Consider the following 14,745-nt stretch of genomic DNA (forward strand, 5'->3'; position numbering starts at 1 on the left):
TCACTAAAAGGTCAAATACGCGCAAATAAAGAGTTTTGTTTCTCACATAAAAAGTTCCATACTGCACCTTTAAGCGTAAAAGTCAGATTTATGATATGAACAAAAACATTATTTTAATGATAATTCTCCAATTCATCGGCCTTAACACGGATGAGAATGTAATTATAAAATCTAGTTAAGCTTTTGTCACTGAGACTTATTCGCAGTGGAATGAGTACCTATCTTTTCAACTTGCGTTACCCAAGCACTAATTATATTGTCTGTAGAAGTAAAAGGTATTGTAGAGGTATTACTGAAGTAGAAGCTAGTGCATGATAAAAACAAACCTTCAAAGCAGCTTCAAAAAGTTTCTAAATATATTTGAGTAAACAAAACTTTTCACTACACACCGTCAATTATCCTCAGTATTTTTATATTACTGCCATCCAAAATAGGCTGGTTTATTTTAAAGTGGGGCTTTTAATGGATTCTGGCTCCCTAAGTGTTGCCTAGGGCTGTTTAATGGAGGCAGAAACCAGAGAAGTCAGTGCTTGTGTTTGGCCTGAAGCACATTCGGTATACACCATTCCCCCTTCACGTTCACTTCATTAAGTTGGAAATTGGGCTCAAACAGAAGATATATGATCATGTGCATGAGTGATATAGGCGTTTAGATCAACCATTTTGCCTAAAAGATGCACTCGGATGGTTGACAGATATCAAGTCCTACTTTTTTTATTGCATTCTGCCATTGTGTCTTTGGGCAAGACACTTTGCTCATCCTGTACGAATTTGTAAGTGTGACTGTGAAATTAGGGGTGTTTGGAAAGGCCAAAGGTGCAGAATGGCGGCTGAGTGCGACATAACAGTGAATGAAAAATGCACCCCAGACTAATGCATTATTATTATTGTCATTAGCGGCTGTGAGAGGGCTCAGTATTTTCAGTGCATTACCGTCCTGAACAAATTGGGCCGCTCTGAACTCCGCAGCTGCTCGGGCTCTGGCTCAGTGGAGGAGTGCTCAGCCAGCCGTGAGCCTCCCACTGTGGTCATTTACCAGGCTGTCCTCCCCATCGCAGTCCCCCTCCTGCTGCGGGACACTGAACATGTAATCTGGGCACAGCAGGCCGTCGTACCGACACACTCCAGTCACACAGGACTGAGCCGGAGTCCTGCCAGCGCCTGTTCTCCGCCTTTACATCGAGGACGGTTGTCTCAGAGAGGGCCAGAGCTACCTCTGGAACAAGCAGACTTTGTTGTGAGAGCGTCAAAGTCAAATACTGTATGAAGGACGGAAGCATTTGCACAAACTAGACTTTTTAGTTGATTTTTTTTTAGTTTAGGTAATAAATCAGATTTTAGGTGAGACAGTATTGTCCTTAAAGCCACATCGCACAATATTTCACCCAATGAACAGAGTAAGCTTTTGACAAACAAACATCCAGCGGCACCGTTGTGTAGCGGTTAGTGCTTGTGCTTTTTAGCTTGAATGTCCTGGGTTCGATTCCCACTTGGACGCAGCCTTTCTTCTAGGAGTCTGCAAACATGTACAATCGGTGAATCCTCTAGCCAGGTGATACTGACCATCAGCCTGGCTCCACATCTGGAGATGAGTCCCCGGGCCCAGGCCCCTAGGGACAACAAAGTATACCTTACCTTAAAGGAACAGACCACCTTATTTCCATACTGTGATATGTTCTTTACCTGAGGTAAGACAAGTTGATACGCACCTGTCTGGTCTTTGTGTGACTGAGCGCACGCACAAAGACCAGACAGGTAAGCATCAACTTGTCTAAGCGCAGGTAAGGACATATCTCAGTTTGGAAAAACGGTGGCCTGTTCCTTTAAGACCTGACTGTAACTTTACTGGGAACGGGGACGTCTTCAGCTCGTCTCCATGGAGCTGTTGACTTAAGGCAGCCGAATATAAGATTTCAATAAGTTAGGCCATAATCCAAAATCCAAAGACATTTTTGGATTTTACTGACAACAGTTTAATCCAAATTGTGCCTTTTTAATATAATGATGATGATGACGACTTTCTCAAAGAGCTACAATTCATATTTATTCGCTCCTTGCTCGCTGGTGGTAGGCTACCATTATAGCCACATCTGCCACGGGATAGCTTGACGGAACGAGGCTGCTAATCTGTGCCAACACCAACTACTCACCAACTCATTCACTTACACACGTCATTCACTCACACAAGTCAAATTAAGGAATTTGACAATGACATGTCTTCTGTAATTTGACAGCAATACATTTAAAAGTAGTTGGGAGCAGCTTAAGTTTTAGCAAAAAGAAAAGCTTAGGTGAAACATATATTCTTATATACTAAACCGTTTATAAGATATTGCTAGATATGCTGCTAATAGAAATTATAAAGACTTAAAGACTATAAAGGCTTTTTTAAGTAAGACCAAATCCAAACGATTTGTATGTTTAAATGTGCCACTGGTGACTTCTCTTGGCATCTGACACAGCCTAACAGAGAAACCATACAGCTCCATGGCGTTTTGCTCTAACTACAGTATTTGCCCAGTGCCTGTTTGTTTTCATGTGTCGCCGTATGTGTGGTCCATACTGTCTATTCCCGGGCAGAGCATACGGACGCCTCTCCGCCCTCTCTCTCTCTCCCCATAGAGGCCTCTCGGAGCGCGGGCCAAAGCTACACAAGTGTCTGGTACATGTTGCCGTGAGTCCATGCCAGCTCTAAGCATGTGGCCCTTATCTGTCCCTATGGCCTCGTCCCTATGTGGTCCGATGGCTCTCCCTGTCACCGAGCGGCTGCTAGATGCTAACCCCAGCTGTCATGGCCGTCAGTGGATCATCGCTTACCAATCTGCCCGCCTTTATGGCCCTGTGCTTACCAGTGTCACAGCTACAGCAGACCGGCTTTCTGCGCACGCTGCCAGTGAATCACGTCAAATTAGCCAAGCATGCTCAGATCAAGGGGGATACTCGAGCATTAAAAACCCATTGATTGTGCAGCAATTTGGCGGCCCTGGCCACGTGTCGTGTGTTAACCCAATGAAGCGTTATGCAATGGCGGTGTGGATGTCCGGGCAATATGGAGGCAGCCGAGCATGGAGAGAGGAGTCACTGTTAAGCCAGATGACCTACTATTGCAGTTCATGATAGCAGAGTACAGTGTTTTATTTTCCTTTTTTTATTGTTATATAGATATAGCTAGGTATAGATTGGGGTCGCTTTTAAATGTTATTGCTTTGTGGACTAACTGGGTCAACTCTCCAAAAACAGCAGTGCTTGTTGAGTCAGCAAGTAGGGTTGAATAATTTAGGAATATCTACTTGCAATTAGATTTGTGAATGATTTTTTTAACGATTCAGAATACAGAGTGCATTTATGTCTAGCATCAGTCCAAAAGGGATACATGCCGAGTGTATCTTTTTTTTCTTTAAAGGTTTTTAAGATGCTGCAAACAGGCAAATCAGCAAGGGAAAGAAAGATTAGCCACTGAGAGAAACAGGAAATGTTTGGTAAAAGTGTCTGAACTTTAAACTCATGACTTCCCTGTGATGTACACCAGAATGTGGGCTGGCGTTTTGAGTGCAGAGGAGAGACTGAACATGCAGGATTACAGAAACATGCATGAATGACACAAAAAACCTCCTAAAAGCTCAAAAGTCGAATTCTCTGGACATAGGACCTTTATTTCAGTGAAGCCTGTTAAATGAAAGGCTCATCTAATTAAAAAGTCTTCATTGAAGTCAATAAACTTGCCTTGGGTTAGCAGTTTTATACATAATTTGCTGTTTGCTGAGGGCATACTTACTTAAATAATTGCAGCCTTTGCAGGTTGGTGCCACCCTTCATATTCCTCTAAAAATTAAAACAACATGACAATGAATAAGTGGTCATAATGCTTTGCCCGATCCATGTATAGCCTACGTGTAAAAGCTCAGAGAGATTTGCTATGACAACCAGAAATGGGGAAAAAGAGAGGAAAGAAACATTTTCAAGTGAAAGCGAGAACGTATCCCAGGCTTATTGCACAGTTAGCAGCTCAGTGAACATTATTTTCTGTTACCTAGATTAGAACTGACAAGCCCATTAATATTAAGCCCAACTTTTCTCGAGTAAGTAGCTCATAATCTGACGACACACTGGGAAAAACACAAATTTCCAAATTTTGTTTATTCCTAATTAACGTCCAAGATGCAGCTTGCTGAGTTGAGCCTTATGGAAACTGACAGTGTGTACAACTAAATAAAGCTTATATTAGCGTTAGCTTATTATTACTATACAATGAATTGTTCTAACAACTCTGTTTGGCACTTAGTCCTTAGGCTGTCAACTTTTCTTTTCCCGCCTCTCTTTGGCCGGGATATACACAAGGAAACAAGTCGGAGAGAAAGCGAACAAGGGGCGACCTTTCAAACGTGTGATGCATGTATTTTTAAAGAGCTTCAACACTTTCTTAATGGCAAATCTCAGTTCTCACACGCACCCTCTCAAATTTACACTCGGACTGCCAAGGAGCGCACATGAGAGCAGCAGTGGTGCCAGCCAAGCGCAGCACTGCCTTCTTCTCTTTTCCGATTTAACCATCCGTCTTTCTCCTGAAGTCTTTGTGTGTATTTTGGTCCGAGCCTCTTACTTACTATAGGTGAATTATTGAATTCCTCTGTTGCCAGGTACACAGTGCTGAACGATTTGGGAAAAAACATATCTGTACGCATTTGGAATTTGCAAACATTTGTGGGAAAAATACCACTAGGCGCTGTGCAAATTATAAAACCTGTCTATCGATCGTGAAGTAGCAGCTAGTTGTTGTTTACGTTGCCAGTATCGCTCCCTGAGAGTTAAAAACATTACAAAATTCACATGCTCTTTGTAAATTGGAAAAAAATCTGGTGTTAAGTGTATGGAAGATTAGAATCAAAACTGCTTCATGAAGTTGATGCATTTCAGAACATATTTGTAGAGGTTATCAGGTTTCATAGATCCCATGGCGACACAGGGACATTTAGTTCTCTGAAGAGGACGTTATATTACCTAACTAATTGCAGACGTTTTTAGGCCCGAGCGCCATCAGGGCTGGCGAAGGGCCTCTTGTAATCGTATAGAAGCGCACAAAACGAGCGCGAAGCGCTCGCCACCTATCAAACATGCACTAACGCACTCCTCTCGTTGTGCACGTTTCGTGCACGTGCACATGTATCAGAAAAAAAACATTGTAATTGGACAGTAATTGGACTCCCCCAAAGTGCGCAGAGCGCACATAAAATGAGCGCGAATCGCTCCCCTCCTCTCAAACACTCACTAATGCACTCTTCTTGTCGTGCACGTCCCGTGCACATACATATATAATGCAAAAATCAACATTGTAATTGCACAGAGCCCATATAAGTCAAAAGTCAATAATAATTTTCCATATATTATGTTTTACTACATATTTGAGTTTCAGAATATGATATGACTCCTACATGCAGCAGAAGTCTGAAGTTCTGTCTAAAGCAGAAGCTCCATGACTTCCGTCTTCACTTCTCAGTCTGTGACTGAAGAGCAATGAGGCCTCAGCCTTATTACTGGAAACAAGGAGCTCACTGTATTTAGCGTCATGTTGCTGTCACTCATGGTGTCTGACCTAAAGTCTAACTCTGAAGAAAGTCAACTCACATTTACACTGAGAAGGTCGGAAGGGCGCCCCCTTGTGTCACCTTGCATCCAAATGCCCGGAACGTAACAGCGGGTCAAAATGACCCGCGACATCCTGCAAAGAAATCCAAGCAGAAACTGTCCAAAAACTCACAAGTTTAATGGATTTAAGAATTTTGAAGCTGCTCAAAGAAGGGCTCCTATGTTAAAATATAACTTGACCTATTGAGATGTTTTTGATTGAAATAGGATTTAATTTCAGTAAATATGACCTCCTAATGCTGCAAATTCAACAGATGACCATCTTCAGTTAATTACAAGCTTTAAAATGTATTGAAACGATGAGTTGCATAATAATTTGGAACAGTAGATTTTGAGGTTTGTACTATATTTATTTTTGGAAAAAAATACTGTTATCACTGGGAGATTTTTTCAACCATATTGAAATGATCCTCTACCAGTTAAAGACTTGAAAATTATGCTGACTCTCATTTGAGTTCACAACTTAGAAAATCTTAGAAAAGTGCAGTGTGATACAAATTCATACAAATTTTTCTCTGTATGACGTCAACTAAAATTAAGTGGGAAGTGCTCAGCATTGTCTTTTTTTTTCTGACAAAAACTTTCAGATACCGAGAGGACACGTAAACGCATTCCAAAAATCCTAAAACTAAGACCCTAGGGAAAAAAATTAAAAAATAAACAAACATATAGGCAATAGCAATACCGTAATTTTAGATTGAGGGAGACAAAAGGCCGCGCAGCTCCCCCTTGCTTTGGACAGGGCGGGGGCCGATAATCGCCGCTTGCGGCTATATTTTACTAATTGTGATCACCCAAATAGGGATTTTTATTCAATTGCAGCCCGACACCACACACTGGCTTTCTTTGAATACACGGGCTGCTTGTACTAAAGCTGGGCCGGGACTATCTCCCCCTCATTAGAGCGGGGTGAAGAGGTGCACTCTGCGATACCCATCTCACCGTTTGACATTATAAACCGGATTCAGGCCTGGAACATTATGTCGTCCCAAGGATTTGATGGTGAAGCAGAATTTGAGCCCACCGCACTTGTCCTCCAGCTGCTCTCTCTTTCTCCTCTTTCCACATTTCCAATCCTTTTATCCCTTCTTTGTTTCTCCCATTTCATGTCCTTTCGTGCCAGGAAAAGTCCTCTGGATTGAGTGAAAGTTATGGGCAAAGGAGGGTTGCACACTATTGGAATACCGTGCAATGACACTCGTTTCAATGTCATAATCCTTGGTTGCCTTATTAGCTCTTAGCGAGCTTTTTACTTGGTTATAGTATACAGAGAACAGGCCCAACAAAATAAGAACAGGCTGGTGCATGTGATGTCTCAGCATAACAACAGAAGCTGATCTGATATTCAATTCTACATGTTTGTTTGTTTATTTTGACACTCAGTAAGCATCTATTTACAATAAAGAGCACACCGTCTTAACATAGCATCCAGCCATAATAGCATTAATCAACATTATTATACCTTTTGTGCAATTTTACTGACAATATTCGTCAATGAAACATTTGTGTAAGAGAGAAAATGCGCTGTGCTTGTCGAGCATTATTGACTGGCCTTACTAATTTTGTGGGGTTTTGTAAAAAGAGTAAATATTCTCAAGATTCTGCTGTGTGAAATGATCCATTCATCTGCAAAAGAAGCTGATAAACGAGAGCGTTCGGAGCAGAGAGAGGGATGGACCTCCTGTGACGACATGACAAATACTGTTTCATGCTTCATCTAGCACCCCGTCCCCACTCTGTTCTCCTCCAGGGCACTCTCAGTGTGTATGGGTTACCTGAACAGGGCTATTAGCTGGTTTAAGCACTGAAACTAATACAATCAATAAGTTGAATGCATATTTCTACCAAGCATCACCCATCAGCCTAAAACACGTAAAGAGTAATCCTCCAGAGACCAAACGTAGCTGGGCAAGAATACCAGGTAGGTCTCACATGCTACTTTCGTGTTTCCACGAGTCTTTTGGTTTTGGCAAAGCTATTTTCCTAGTTAAATGCATATTTCGGATGCTCAAATCCATGCGAGAGAGAAGGGTGCAAGTCTGGATTATTGGAGAAGCGCAGTATTAAAAACATTGGATATGATTGTGTCCTCAGGTTTGTTTTTTATAGACTTGATTTAATTAAACATGTAATTTTGTTGACACACTTTATTTCACAATGATAACATAACAATTAAAAAAAACGTTGATGAGACGAGACAAAAATGGAAGAAAGTGGCTTGTCAGACTGTTCGCAACCAGAGCTTTTTGCGTGGAGTTGGAGAACACACCTCGACATGTGACACCGAGCAGCACAGTCAGTTCATGTGGGCTCACGGGCAGCAGGCTGCGCCCCTCTCTCCCCGTGCACTAAAGTCTGCCTCTACCTCCATGGAGCGTATGAGGTTGATGAACAAATGTGCAGACGGCGTTCTGTGGTCACCCACTGCTCCCAACAGACTATAGCTGCAGCTGTCGTGTGGCAGTGATGTGGCTTCCATTCTGTGCCAACGGCCCTCAGACAGGCACTCTAATACCAGCGAGGTACCAACCAATTGGAACAAAGGCCCAGAGATGTTCGATAAGTGCCCTCTATGGAAAAATAATCTAACTTCCGATAATGATATTCCACATTTTATCCCTTTGGTAATGGGACTGAGATTACACGCTGCAGTCTTTATGATAAGGTCACAGACAGGTCATCTGTTGCCTATGGAGCTTTACAGTGGCTGCAGATGAATGGGATTCCACACATGACGGACAGACAATAAATCAATATGAGAGGTGGGATCCATCATGGGCTCTCATCTTTATTTCATTGTGCAGCTGATAAACACCGCACCCCGAGGTGACAAATCCTTCCTCTTATCGACCCGCACATGTTAATCTATGAGCATACTCTGTGGCCACCATCCAGCTGTCGAAATTACAATGAAGATTCTCCCTTTAACAAATGAGATCCGCATTAGAGAAAAGGATGAGCTGACATGTGAATTTAACTGGCTTTAGTCCCCTCTGCTACCCGACAGTCAATTTGCCCCGAGCAAGGATTCCCACCGCAGATTAGAAGGAAAGAGTGGGTATGTTGCTCCTCTTTTAAGGTTTAACGAAATGCGCCTCGGGGCAGATGGTGGTTGTAAGCAAGACAGGCACAATTTTGGGTGGCATTGTGAAGCAAACATAACAAGCTTGTTTGGTCGGTGGATACGGTTTCACTGGTTGATCCTACAATATTAAGGGTTTAAGAATTTCTCACTTTGTGAACTTTTTTTGTTCAGCAGAGGTTGGCTTTGAAGAAATGTGGACATAAATTCCACCTACTTCTCTGTCACAGAAAAACAACATATGTATTTTGGCTTCAGAAAACATGCCACAAAAGTTCTCACAAGCCATTCTACTCTTGTCCATTGGCGGCAATTTATGTTTTTCCCAGTTGGTGTCCATTCGAGCGACAAAAAGACATTCATACTGCACATTTTTTTGAGGGGACTGTATCTGTATGGATAGAACAGCAACTGGGCCTGAACGTAATAAACCGTGACCTAAAGGAGAATTGAAGTTGTAGTTTACAGTTGGACCCTTTGTAATTTCTTACATTAATGCTTAAATTGGTCACTAAATGTGATCTGATCTTTATTTAAATCACAAGAATAAGTAAACAATTACATATTATCATATTTTTATTCGCCATAACATGTAAACATTCACAGGACAGCGAGGAATAAGTGAGTACACCCTAGCATTCAATAGCTGGTTGACCCTCCTTTGGCAGCAATAACTTCAACCAGACGTTTCCTGTAGTTGCAGATTAAAAATGCACAATGATCAGGATGAATCTTGGACCATTCCTCTTTACAAAACTGTTGCAGTTCATCGAGATTCCTGGGATGTCTGGTGTTAATAGCTTTCTTGAGATCATGCCACGGCATCTCATCTCAAAGTACAAAATATGTCCAAATGAACTCCGCAATGTTAAGACTAACTGACAGACTCTTTTTTTTTTCTGTAGATAAATATTGAAGGAAATGTTCTCATGGAAAAGGCTTTGCAACCCACTGAAAATACCTAGTCTACTTCTGACCCTATAGACAAACACTATATTGACAGTCAAATATTCAGACAAACTACAGTTCCTTTCTAAAGTCTTCTGCGTTTTCTTCTCTCTTATCTTTACATACCACCTTTTACCGAAGCTAATTCACCAAAACACTGTATTGATTGAAGGCCCTTTGTCACCGCCATACAAAAGCCTCCTCAGCGTTTGTTGGCATAAGTTTCTCCACAACTTCTTTGCTGTGAAAGATTCACAGACACACAGCCTACATTTTCTCGAGGCAGTTTTCCCTCAGACCGAGTGCGGATCATTGGCCGAGCCCGGAGGGGGTGATATCTCAACACCGGTTTGAAGATACAGGCAGTAATGTTGGACGATTTCACCTGCAGCAGTGATACAGATGAACTGTACAGCTGCAGGGAGGCTCTGTTCGACTGATGCTGGAGATGTTAACACAGATTTTTAACACAGTGGCTTTATAGATGCCATCTTTAGCCTGACCCTAGAAAGTGTGAAGCCTAGAAAAGTTTGCAGAACTATCATTATGTGTTCATGCTTTGGGGTTGGCATTGGAAAAATCATTAAATCACCCACGGCAACGTTTTGAAGTGTCATGACACAATTCCTCAATGTTTTATTACATTTTACATACGCCATTCTTGTATCTCGAAGTAAACACAGAGCAGGCATTTTCTAACCAACAAAGTATAAGAGATTGCTCTATAAGAAGATAACAGGGAAGGAATCATTTTTTTCCTCATATTTATTCGTATTTCTTAGCATGGTGCAATTTAGTTGAAGGATATTTTTGTCACTACCCACAAACGTTTGTATGTCTACAGTGAGGACTATCACATGGCTCAGCACAGACGACATAGTAAACCCTATTCTGTCACGTTTATGTTTCCCCTCCATCTACTTTACTATTGTTATTCTCAGACACACACCGGACCACAGATACGAGAGATAAGCATCAACTCTCCATCAGCCAAAGAGAGGCCGTTTAATGTAATGAGTGGTCATTAAAATAAACACTTCAGGTTGTAAGATTTTTTACAAGATTGTTTTATTTACAGTACATTGTCTCCGATGGCGGCGGCGTGTATATCACTGTATTTAACTACCTGGGTGCTGATATCATCTGTCTCCTGTCTGCACCCGATCAATAGCATCTTTAGTGAAATGGGTTTTCCACTGCCCCAACCGTATGTCCACGCAGTAGGCATTACACCGTGGGATACCATAATGTGCAATAATGCCCATACCTTTCTCAGTCAAGAACTATTCAGATGTGGATACAGGTCAAGGTTAGATCATTTAGCCACACTAACATTTAACCTAATGAATAAAATAAAATACAAACATTAATTAGTTCTTTTACTTGTGACAAAGAGCCACATAAACATCTGTCTCACCTCTCCTCAGACCTGACCTGAATCTTTGCTGGGAGCAGGACATCACCAGCCTGTGTGCTTTGCTTTGATAACAGGCGGACAAACATGAAGCTTAAAGGAACTATACAGAGTTTACATTTTTTTTTAATTATGTATTTTTTGTATGTTTTCCTTGCCCTACATGTTCCAGCAATGTCCTAAGGTTTAAAATGAGCCCAGACCTGTTCACCACAACTGCCTCTAAAATCCTGCACTGTCACTCAAAAAGGGTCCGAAGTGCCGTCATGCAGGAGCTTAATATAGAAGGTGCAGTTACGCGTAAGACCTGAGGTGGCAGTAGTGAGTATAAAATGGCCAACTTGTATCCAGCCCCTTTAAATATGTAACTTCCTCATCTAACTGATTTATTTTCATCACACATTACAATAAAAGATGTTTGTTTGTCAGGTCCAGAATGATAACTCCCTGTATTTGTATTCACATTGATATCAGTCTGGTCACCTCGCACTAATTTGGGCATCGAGTCAAACTCAAACACTTTGTATTGTAGTTTGTAGTCACGTGTTGTTGCAACCCAACACGTGCAGGAACTTCCATGTCCGTGCAGTTATAATTCACGAATACTGCATGGAGGAGCCGAGAGGCTGTTCCCATCAGCGCTAAATTCGTTTTTGAATGACCAAAAACACATGGACAGTAGGTGAGTTTCGTGATTTATAACCTTGTAGGAAAATCAACACGGAAACGCTAATCACACCAGAACAGCACGCATTACTTACCCCGCTCAGGACTTTTTCCGATTAATTCCGATTAATTAATTACATAAGGTTTAATGTGATTAAAAATATTAATCGAAATTAATCACTCTTTCCTTTAGCAGCACTGACACTTTTTCAGTTTCCTTTTTCCTGCAGACGTTGCTTAGGGACGAACACGGTGCAAAGCCAAAAACAATTTTACTGTCAAACTTGTTTATTCACACAGTTAAGCTGACATACATTTATTTAAAAAGATCATTCTCCAAAATAAATCAAACCTGCTATTGTCTTTGAAGTGTTTGAAATGATCACACAGGCCTCACATCTCCACTTCAAATGAGGTCAAATGTAGGAAAATACAAAGAAGCATCTAAAATATTCCTCTAAACAATAAATACAACCCCAAATAAATGATGCTTCAATGCAATTAACTGTGATTAATTAATAACAATGGCCATAATTCATATATAAATGTATTGCCTTGCCCCAAACATGAACTTTGCTCTCTGCCCTGTCATTCATCCCTCTCTCTTTATCTCTTGTTTTTAAGCTTTCTAGCTCCACCAGCACCCATAGGACAAATCAAAACCATACACTGTCTATTTGTGTCAGTTTCTTTCTCATGTATGTCGCCATCTCTCTCGCTCGCTGGAACCAGTGGCTCCCACAGAATCTCAGCCTCCAAACACACAAAATCGAAATCACAAATCGGCTTAACTCTGCCTGACACGTCTGTGAATTAAGCCCTTCCGTCTCTCTCCCTTTCCCATTATAAAGGCATTGTCTGCTGCTCGATCGCTAACAGGTATGGCCCACAGCCTCTGCGGATCCCATGTCTTTTTTGTCCCTTCTCAGCCTCCGTACATCCTGCCACTCTTTTCTGTCTTTCTAGTCCCTCATGACCTCTACAAGCTCTTTCCTTAATGATGCCTGTCTGTTCTGTTTGCTGTCTGCTTGTTTTTCCGCTCTGGCGTTTGCTACAGAATGGTGAAAATAGAAAAAGACTTGTGGGGTTTGACAAGGCTCTGTTTTATACCAGTTGTTTTGTGCATCTTCACAGTTATCTGGTTTCTTGTTATGTGCCACAACGTGTACATGCATCTTACATTATTTTTATATCAGAGATTGATTTGTTCATCACCAATTAAATACTCTATCTTTAATGGAGCGTATTCAAAGCCTTGTACGGTTGCATGAAATGATATATGTGTTTATTGACGTTGACTTGATAACGATCAAGTAAATCTGAGATTGCCAGAAACACAAATGTTAACTATTGAGGTTATAATTGTGTAGAAATATTAACCACTTACCCCCCACCTTTAAAGGAACAGGCCACCGTTTTTCCATACTGAGATATGTTCTTACCTGAGCATAGACGAGTTGATACGTACTTGTCTGGTCTTTGTGCGTGACCATGGAACAGCGTGGTCGGTTCTAACTTCACCCCCGTTTGGAGCCATAGGGATATGCTGGGAGAGGCCAAATGCTAGCAACATCTTTGGTCGTTTTGCGTGACTAAGGGCACGTACAAAGACCAGACAGGTACACATCAACTCGTCTAAGCTCAGGTAAGAACATATCTCAGTATGGAAAAACGGTGGCCTGTTCCTTTAACCGGGCACAATTTCTCCTGGAGCTTACAGCCTAAAGGCCATGTGTAAAGCCTCATTTGAAAGTTAAGACCTACAAAACTGATCGTAACTTTTTTGTTGCGTTGTCGGTGCGATTTTGTCATATTTTTTTTAGCATTTTCGTCTGGTTTCGTCTCTTTCTGGTCTTGTTTTTGCAGTTTTTGTAGTTGTTTTTGTCACCTTTTTATTATGTTATCGTTGTTTTTCCAGCGTGTTTTTGTGGCTCTTTTTTTTTTGCTTTTTCAGAATGTTTTTGTCGCTTGTTTGTTGTGTTTTGATTTTCGTTTTTGTGACTATTTTCACACTTTGGGTACAGCCAAACTGGAGAAAATGTGCTCAGTTCAGGGGAGGGTAAAGAAGTTAATAATTCTACACAATTACAACCTCAATAACAAACATGTTAGTGTATGACAGAGCTGACATTTAGGTTACAAGCCTAGATTAATTCCCTGTTGAATGTTTCACGACATTAATCACTAGTCTGTGACACTCATCTCTGTATAATGAATACAGATGGAATACAAATGCACTGAATAGCCCATCCTTGATTATATTCCCATTTCTGAATCAGCATTCACAAGGTCGTTTGGCCACAATTAAGGACTGTGAGAAATTCAAGTTTACAACTTGGCAACAAAGGTGGTATTATTTGCTGAACATACATAAAATGCCACTCTATGCAACCTTTGTCCTTGCTGCGCTAGCAAACACTTTACGCCCCCTTCTAAGTCTTTCTTATAGTATAAATTCTAGTTTTCATGCCCTGGAGCTCTTATATGCAGGGTGATAGGAGCAGGGTGAAGTGAGAAGGCAAAGGGAGGAGGAGAAAGGAGACAGTGTTGGCAGCTCGACTCAAGGATGCAACGAGACAAGCACCAGCAGTTCTGACAGGCCACTAGTGTGCACAGTTTGTTCTCAAATCGGCCCACCAAACATGCACTATTAATGCTATACGCACACCCCTACACTTCCCCATCTCTGCCTTTTATAACTTCACACGCGCATAAGTGGAAGCGGGCCGCGATTCCTGCTGACCAGTCCTGGGGAGTGGTGATATCATGACAAGGGGATGAAAGAACAAAGCTTTCATCACGTGCTTTCTGCGTTACACTGCTCCTGGCGTTCCTCTTGGACCATTTGAGGAAAGCAGAGCGTTTACAGGGCATGCTCAAAGGGAAGAGAGACATGTGAAGGCATTTGATCTATTGAGTTCACAAACCAATATTGTTGATGCAGCAGTATTGATCGCATTGAAGGATGAAATACATTACAGAGGAAGCAGAT

General features: G+C 41.5%; 1 protein-coding gene across 2 annotated transcripts in view; it reads left to right on the forward strand.

The window, feature by feature from the left end:
* Positions 1-14,745, forward strand: part of rbms3 (RNA binding motif, single stranded interacting protein) — a 269,538-nt gene that overhangs the window by 240,647 nt on the left and 14,146 nt on the right. The gene's annotated exons all lie outside the window — the stretch shown is intronic.

Source organism: Gobius niger (assembly GCF_951799975.1).
Source record: "Gobius niger genome assembly, chromosome: 14".
NCBI lineage: Eukaryota > Metazoa > Chordata > Actinopteri > Gobiiformes > Gobiidae > Gobius > Gobius niger.